The sequence below is a fragment of the Cheilinus undulatus genome, linkage group 21 (genome assembly GCF_018320785.1).
Source record: "Cheilinus undulatus linkage group 21, ASM1832078v1, whole genome shotgun sequence".
Classification (NCBI taxonomy): Eukaryota; Metazoa; Chordata; class Actinopteri; order Labriformes; family Labridae; genus Cheilinus; species Cheilinus undulatus.
Window position 1 is genome coordinate 4,672,811 of NC_054885.1, and position 9,683 is coordinate 4,682,493.

A 9,683-nucleotide genomic window follows, 5' to 3' on the forward strand; every position below is an offset into this window, starting at 1 on the left:
TTTCTCAAACCCACATGGAGAGATGCTGCCCTCCATTTTTAAAGGTATCAAATAAAGGTGCTGCTGAGTCACACCTGTCCTCCCTCGCTCCCCCTCCCTCCCCCCAGATCAGGGCTTTTTCCACATGGCGGGGTCAGAGAAGGCTGAGTATTAATACTGTACGTTCTGCTGAGGACAGAGAACACAGTGAACTCGAGGGGGCTCATTGTTACCACAGAGCACTATTTTGTATCATTTAACCCAGAGCTGGTGACCTTGCAAGTAAGGCCACGAAATTACATAAGAGTTCATTTTATCTCTTTTATAATACTGGATGACTGGCGCGTTTCCAATAAACCACTGCAGTAAAGTTTGTTAGATTGGAGATTTTATCCTCCTAGTTTACCTCTTTAGTACAAAAATGGCAGGTAGAGACTTGTTCAACGGTGAAATTGCCAATGTTTTGTCCTGTAAGTCAGTGATTCTCAACCTTTTCAGCCCGCGACCCTCAAAATAAAGGTGCCAGAGACCGAGGACCCCCACTGTTACCTGGAGGTGATCACAGCCTTGTACAATTAAGAATTAAGTCATTTGCAGACGAGGGTGCCCAAATGGGAGAGCTTTCTTGGGGCTCAGCCAAACTGGGGGCCAGCAAAATCACAGCCTATTGTAAAGTTAAGCAGTGATATCCATACTTTAACCTGAGAAAATAACTACTTTTATCAAAGAAACAAATATCTTTCTTCAATCATTTGTGTAGTATATTGCCTTCTTAAAAATGTTAAGCCCTTTTGTTAAAAAAATAATTAACATTCAGGCTGGGCAATCAATCACAAACTAGATTAAATCACAATATGGCCTGCTGCAGTTTACAGATCACAGAAGTTGCAAAATTTCTTGAAATTGAAATGTGTCAAAATAGCAGTTTAATGCATTCCTTTTTTGCAGCAGCAGAGATTTTATGCACATAATGCAATAATTCAAGAGTCACGTTTTAAAAAATGGTTTAAAAAAATCCTCCTTTTCATGTTTTACGTATGTTTTGTTTTAGTCAAAATAAGTGACATTGAAATGATAATCCCCTTTAATAAAGCAATGGGTTTTAAATTTGCAACATGAGCAGAAATAACTAGTTCATTCTAATACTGATGAAGCTTGCATTAGTTCATACTCCCAGCTGTGGCTTCACCTCCTCCACCCTAGCTGCCTCCTTTATAGCTTAAAGCTTGTTGCACCCTCCTATTCAGATTCATGCTACTACAGATGAATTGCTTATAGAATAATTTCTTTTTTTTTTTTTAAGTTTTATTTTTGGGCTTTTTCATGCCTTTATTTGATAGAGGAAGGACAGTGGATAGACTTGGAAGCAGGGAAGAGAGTGGGGAGAGACATGCGATGAAGGGCCACAGGCCGGATTTGAACCCGGGCCGCCTGCGTACACGGGTAGCGCCTTAAACCACTCGACCATCTGCGCTCCTTATTTCTTTGTTTTTAATGCACATTGTCATTTATGTATCTATCCATATGAGGGTTTCTAGCTGTGCACTCCTTGAAAAAGTCAAAGCATGCTGCTTGACTAACCCAGGGAGCATCTTTAGAGCAGAGCCTTCTCCGCCAAGTTAAACTCTATTGTATCCATTTTGCAGTAAAATAGTTAAATGTATGATGAGTGTTCCTGAATGATTGAAGGTTATGATATAGAATGATTTATTGCTTGAAATTGTTGCACAAATTGTTGTACAAATGCACAAGTTGAGTAACCTAGAAGACTCACATACTAAATCGCAATTGCAATATTGGGGAAAAAAATCGCAATTAGATTTTTTGTGGAAATTATTCAGCCTTCATTAACACTGGTTAAAAATAGCTAAAATGGGCTAATAATGGTAAAATCATAGTGGAAAAGGTGATGAAATTGGATTTTAAAAGTAGCAGAAATGGATTAGAAGTGGCAAAAATAAGTAAATTTGCAAATGGCAAGAAATAACTGAATAAAAGGCAAAAATGGGCATAAATAGTGGTTACAGGGAGTTAAAAAGTCGCTGAAATGGCTTTAAACGGGCAAAAATAGGTGGAAACTTGGTAAAATTGGATTAAAAAAATTGCTATAAATTGGCAAAAGAGGGTTAACTGAGAACGGAAAAATAGGCAGATACTGACAGAAGTTGGTTAAACTAGCAAAAATGGGCATATCTGATACAGAAATGTGGTTAAAATGGGAAAAATTAACAGTAGCAATAATGGGTCAACAAAGGCAACATTAGGCACAAGAGGCAAGAATTGGTTTAGAAGTGACAAAAACAGGCAGAAATGGTTTAAAATGGACAAAAATAGGTGTTAAATGGCAGTATTGTGTTAAAATTGATGGAAAAAAATGATGAAAGGGCTTAAAATTTGGCAAAATTGGTGTACAGTGGCAACAGTGTAATTTTAAAAATATTCATAATTTTTTTAGGGCATCTGGAGACCCCCTTTCAGTGTTTCGCGACCCCCATGGGGATCCCGACCCCAATGTAGGTTGAGAACCACTGCTGTAAGTGATATACAGCACTATGCAGAACGTTTAGGCATGTTTGGACCAAAAACTGAGGTTGAAGTAACTCGTAATGGCGAGTAAGCCTGCCTGAAGGAACCGCAGGGCAGTAAGAAGGATTCACACAACCCTGAAGTGTTCTGGATGTCCTTGCATGTTACCAGGGGTATGGGAAAATAATCAATTGAAAAATAAGGAAGTCCACACCTTTATGGCAGATTAAGAGACGGATGAGGAGAGCCAGCGTGGCCAAGGGCAGTGGTTCTCAACCTGGGGGTCGAGACCCCAAGGGAGGGAGTCACCAGAAAAACAAAGAATATTTTTAAAAGATCCAAAATTGTGTACCCATTTTCATAAAAATACATATGCATAAAATTAATTAAATGTAAAATAAAAACATGGTCATTTGGTGAGATTTATGCTCTAATAAAGCTTTAAAAAATCCTGAAAATGTGACTCTACATATGACTGTTCTTGAATGTACAAGGCTGTGTTCAACTATGCTTCTACCACCCTCAGGTACAGTGGGGGTCCCTAGTCTCTGGCACCCTTAATTTGGGGGTCACGAGCTGAAAAGTTTGAGAACCCCTGGCCTAGGGTACCATGATGATTAGTAGGGTTGCCACAAGCCCATGGTTGTGCTGTGGATGTCCCAAGGGCCCAGAAACCACCAGTGGTCCGTGGGTGCATCACCAGGGTTGAAAAGGCCTGGACAAAAAAAAAAAAGCCATCCAGCTTGACCTTGGCTAGCGAGCAACATTTGACTTATGTGTCAAGCTTGACTCTGGCCCCCACCCACACCCCTGGAAACTGATCGGACCAATTCAGGAGAACAAACCAGTGGCTACGGGTGGGGTTTAGTTGCATTGGATGCCGATAGCAATGGCTGCTGCCAGTGCAGCGTTTAGCTTGGATCATGCTGTGGTATAGCAACAGTTTGAGAAGAACCTAAAGACTTAACTTTATTAATGCAAGAGAAGAAGAGCACTGATAGCTTGTGTGTTGTCTGTCACACTGAATAAATCAGTTAAGGTACATTATTAACTGTATGGTCTATTTTACATAGAACTGTCAAGTTAAACAGATCATTTCTGAAATTATAATGACCATGACGCCACGTTGAATGTTAGTCTATCAACAGCAGCGTCTATTATGCTTTACCCAAAAGCTAATAAACTCAGAAGTAAACTCTGTTCCTTCTGTGAGAAATCTAAATGTTTCTACGAATGATTACCAGAGAGTTAGGGACAATAATTTCCTTGAAACGCACATCCCTGTGGAGATGGACTAAAAATCTCTACTTCTCTTCTTATGAAACACCCTGAAGGCAGATCACTATCAAACTAGGGCTGTCTCACTGAATTAAAATGCCCATTTTATTATTTATCTGTGCCTTTGTCTTCATACTAAAAAGGATTTTCTGCTCTAAAACCCTTAAACCTGCAGCAGAATAAAAGAGTATTATAAACTGAAGGTCGTAGCATGAGCATGGGAACATATTTTGCATCTTTTCAAAGTTTTGCACATTTCTCTTCATATATTGAAGCTATTTTTGGTGATTTAAAATGCTCGTAAATATCCCTTGCATACATGAATGTTAGTGTGAAACAAATAACCCCCTGAAGTTGTTCTTAATTCTTCAGACTGACTGAGCCCCATGAGTGTGGCCAAGCAGTGTGCGTTTTTTCCATGGTGTGTGTTTGTGTGTTATTTTCCTGGCTTTAATCTCACCTCCTCTTGGACCCGGTGCTGCAGTCTAATCCCCGGCCGGGCGCATCTCTCTCTCTCTCCCTCTCTGAGTGACCTCCAAGGCTTTTGGCCACAGAAGAGCAGATGGAGAGTCTCTTGCGTGGCCTAGATACGTCTGCCTAAAACCGAGATGTGAAATTGGTGACATGTCTTGGACGTGATTAGTTTTGGCAACAGAAACATGCAGAAGCAGGAGGAAGCGACGAGACGAATCGGTGTTAAATCAGCATAGATAAAAATGGTTTCATACCGCACGAGCTGAAGGAGGAAATGAGGGCTCGCTAGGGGCCTGTTGTCCAGCAGACTGTTTCATAACCGCTGAGGGTCATCCCACTGAACACTTTATTTCTGGGGGTGAGAGCAGAGGAGCGAGAGGCAGACAAACAGCTCTCCATCTGGTAATTAGAGGAGAAATAACGATATCCTTTGTGCTAAGGCTATTCATGGAACAGAGAGAACAAGGACAAAGCAGTCCATCGCTGCTCTGTGTGTACCCTTGTTGTCGTTCTCATTTATCAGGGTTGGGTCACTGCCTGCGCTCCAGCCTTAGGCCGCCCCTCCGCTGGCACACAGTGTCAGCCAACCATCCCTGTCGACTCGCTAACTGACAAACACTCATTTCCGCCTGTTAGAGTTTCTTTCAGTTGTTGTTCCACTGGCCTATTTCTCCAGGAAGGCACTTTAACTATCATGAAGTTTGGAAAAGAGAGGTGAGAGGCGGAGAACCTGTCATGAAACTCTAGAGGGCTTCGGGAATTAAACTTGGCTTGTGTGGCAGGGATTCCCAACAAAGAGTAATTGCACCCTGGGGTGTAGCCTACTTCTGCAGACGCCTGCAGCTCCACATAACATTTTAATGAAAGAAGTAGCTGTTTGTGAATTTCAGTCACAAATTTGTTTGTGATGACTAATTAGGAGGAGAGCGGATGATTGAAAGAGCTAAATGTGACGGATAATATTTACATCTTCAAGAAAAAGGGGCATTGTCTGAGTTTTATGTAGTTGGACTGACTTAGGGGTCAGTCCAGCTAAGGATTTACTGGGATTTAATCCAGAAACGAGCACTAGTTCTCCTAGTGGGTCAACAGACAAAACTAGGAGAGTCTAACTTTTACTTATCTTTGTGCAAAGTAAGGAAAAATTCTGCTGATATTTAGAGCCAATATTTTGGCTCTATATATCAGCTGTAAATATTGGCCAGATGAACACAAAAGATTTCCTCAACCTGAAACGTGTCAAAATACCAATTTAATACAGTCTTTTTTCATCTTTTATGCTCTACACATAGTCCAAACATTCAAGTGTCTTCACTTATTTTTCTTTTTACAAAAATATTACTTTTTTTGTTCATGTATGTTTTTCCTCATCAAAATAATAATGATAGAAAATAATATGAAAAATGATTATCTTCCCCTTCAATATAGGAGTTGATATCAATTTCGCTACATGAGCCAAAATCTCAATATATATTTTTTTCTAAATCGTTTATCCCTAGTTTAACTAAACTAATATTGTACTTGTTATAATGTGGAACGATTTCTTGCTTATTTTTGTTGAACAACACATCAGATTAGCACCCTAAAAAAATTGCATATTAAATTGCAATGTTGGGGGGAAAAAATTGCAATTAGATTATTTTATTTTCCAAAAATCGTTCAGCCTTATAACATACAGTGCTTAACAAATGTATTTTTCAATGAGCTCTCCATGTTTTACCATTTTGAACAGGAATGAGGGATTTCAAACTGAATTCACCCAAATTTGAGCCGGCTCACTGGGCTTCTCTGAGAAGTCAGAAATGAATCAAGCATAACATTCAACCAGTAAAACTCATTTTTCTGTTCAGGAATGCAAGTAAATAACTTTAATTTGACATATTAATCAAGAAATATTAATGTGCTTTAATATTTTTTCAGTTTTTTTGTAAATCAGTAAATTTGAAACTCTATGGACAACAATAATAATTCTATTTTAGCATTAAAAATATCATTTGGGTTAAAGAGCTTCTACATATTGGTGTATTAACCATTGCAGAAACATAAAAAATGATTTTGGTAATTACCAGTGCTGTTCATTTAGGGCAGCTGTGACATAAACCTGACTCTGGTTAGGATTAGGGTGGTCTAATAAATTTGTTAAGCACTGTATATTCAAACAAACAATCAAACAAATACAAGAAGATGATGAAGATGATGAGGACATCACATCAGTGGGGATAAAATAATGGTGAGATTCAAGACAGAAATATAATAGAAAGAGGACAGGTGAGTGAGATTTAGGTAGGTAAAGATGAGATATTGAAGTAAAGACATGAGATAAGAAAGAAGGGTGTAAAATTATAAAAATAGTAAGAATAGCAGTGTAAATACAAGAGAAGTGATAAAATCGATACATCGAAGGGACATCACATAAAAGCAGGTCTGTAAAAGTGAGTTTTAAGGAGTGATTTAAAAGATGTCACCAAATCTGCCAGCCCTATCTCCTCGGGGAGGTCATTCCAAAGTTGAGGAGCCAAAGCCATTATATAAATGATTTAAAAGTTGCCTAACATTTATTCTATGGAATAATGATCAAAAAAGTCAGTTTAACACTTTTAAGTATTTTTTTTAATTGGGAAAATGATTAAAACAGCTTACCCCTGTAGTGATTTGAATAATGGTATCTTACACTCAGCTTTGACCAAAATAAAGTGGGTTAACAGTTGACAAAGCTAGTAGCTAGAAACAAATGGAAAACTGTCATACAAGCTAGCTTGAAGTAGCCTAACAGCCTAAAATAGTTAGCTCAATGTAAAACACTGTAGTTGAATTATTACTGTAGCAATAAATTAATGGCAAAACTGTTAGAAATGCTAGCTGAAACTAGTAAGAGTATTAAAGTAAGAAGGTAAAATAAGTGAGTTACATACAAGAAAAGAAATTCAATAATAAAACTAAAGGGTTTGTCAGGAAGAGGCTGCCTAACTGCTGCATTACCAGAGCTTTTGCTGCAGTTTGGGGATATTTTGTCAGCAAATTTGTCGTACAAATTTTCCATTGCAAATTTGGTCACGAGCAGAAAGTGTCGGTGTGATGCAAATCTGATAAAAACCGGGATATGACTCATAACTGAGATACTCATGTCCATGTAAACGCGGTCACTATGCTCGTTATTTGATGAAATCCACACTTTTGTGTTGTTTTTCCACAGGTGTTTAGTGATTGTTTTTTTTTTTTTTTTTTGAGGATGAGTCCAGTTAATAATTTATTTTTGTTTGTGAAATGTTTTTGTGTTTTGTGAAATATATTTTGTGCTTTTGAAATATTTATTCCTTTTGCCCTTCAGGGCCACCGTAGTTTCCAGAGGACCAGCTGAAAAAAGAATCTGATTATTACTGCTGTTTTTTTTAATCAAACATTACGAATGCTGAGTGATTTTAAGCCAGATTATTATGAGTCTATGTCTGCCTTTAGTACAAGTCCTTTGCATCCAGTATTGGTTAATTTCTTGCATTCAATTTGAAAAAAGAAAACTCCTATGCATTTCCTAAGTTGCACAGTTAGTTGCACAATTTTAGATGTGCTCCTCTTTGTTTCATGAGACAGATGTGCTAATTATTTTTATTAGGGGTGCACGCATCCATTTGTTCTACATCAGCAAAAATCACCACATTTGGCAAACATCCACAATGGGAAAACAATGCAGCACAAACAGATATCAGGGGCCAATATTTATCCGTTGTGTCCAGTGACAGTCAATCTGATTCTGGCATCTGACACACCGCACTGCTGACTCGGAGAGGAGCTTTCTCTATTGAGCCGCCTGTTGGACAAACTCTGATCTGTTTTCATGGTCAAATGCAAAAGAGAATATTGGAATAGACCCCAAAAGGAGTGATGGTTTCTGCAATCCAGTGCAGAATAGTCTTGATTTGGTATACCTTTATTTAGAAGTGGGCTTACTCAATCGAGGCAAAATGAGGAATGGGAGTGGGTGTCCTAAACCACTGCAACAGCTATACAGTCAGATTTTAAACATTGGTATCACAACAGGCACATCTCTGATTTTCATGCCTCTGCACGAGCAACCAGAGCCAGAGGCAGTTTTTATGTTGTTCATTTGTCCGTCCTCCCAGACCATTCTTGTGAATGTGGTATTTCAAAAACACTCAGGGGGATTTTCTCCAAAGGTTGTACCAACGTCCGCTCTAACTCAAGAACGACCTGACTAGATTTTGGTGGTCAAAGGTCGCTGTAATCTCACATCTGCTGAGCACAATGTTTCAAGAATGCATTGAGAGATTTTTGTCAAATTTGGTGCAAACCTGCACTTGGATTAGAGGGTGAACAGTTATATTTTGGAGTTTAAAGGTCAGTATTTCCTACACAACAACAAAGTGGTAGTGTTGGCAGAGGGGTCACCCCACCCTGCAGCAGTTCTTTGTGCAAAGATGGCAAAAAAAAAAACCATTTGTCATTGAAATATTGCACTTGATTTTCTGCAAGCCTGCAGGTGAGTTGCACGTGCAGAAGTACGGGGTATTATCCCCAGCAAAAAAAAAAGCTAAAACGGTAAATGAAAAGCTTAATATTTTACACAAGACATTGCTTTTTAAAGGGTGCAATCTCTGGAGGGACCTCCTATTGAAGATGTCTCTCTTGTGCATGCATGGTGGTTATGTATTGATTATTTAGAAAGAAGAAAAAATAGTTAACAAATGTTTTTGCATCTCTGTGAGTTGCTAAAGAATCTATTTGCCAGTCTGTGGCAATAGATGAGCTCCATCTTTCTCTTGTGTTAGAATCGGTCCTCTATTATCCCACTGATTGTTGAAATAATGGAGATTATATGACCTTAAAATGGTACTGAATTAAAAAAGTATGATAGTATTTGAGCTTTGACAGCCTTAGTTTGCATCACATCAAGGTTGTGATGACAACAAACCATTACAGAAAAAGAATCTGCATGTGTTTCATCCTTTATTCAATGACAGTATTTTGATCCAAAGTCATTCAGATGTGATTTTCTTTTCTATCAGCAGACAAACATCCAAGAAAATGAATTTATTCACAAAACAGACATCTTAAATTTGCTGTCACTCAGACACAAAGGAATAGAAAAACATCCTAAAAAACAGACAGGTATTAAAATTTTGACTGTCACTCAAAAAGCATTTGCATACACTTCTATTGTAATGCATGGTAAGGTTGTGTTCAATAGCATCTCCATCCTGTGTCGAAGAGCTGGCAGAGGATTTTCTGAGATCCTGTGGTTTGTTGTTGAGGGAGGAAGTCCCAGTGCTCCATCTTGTGGTTAAATGTGGCACTGCATGTAAGGTTTTGATGCCTTGTCACTGCTGTTCATCCACAGCCAGGACCAAGACTTGCAGGCTGAGTTGATCTCTTGATTGAAATTCATCAGCAGAGTTGAGCTGAGTTGGCTG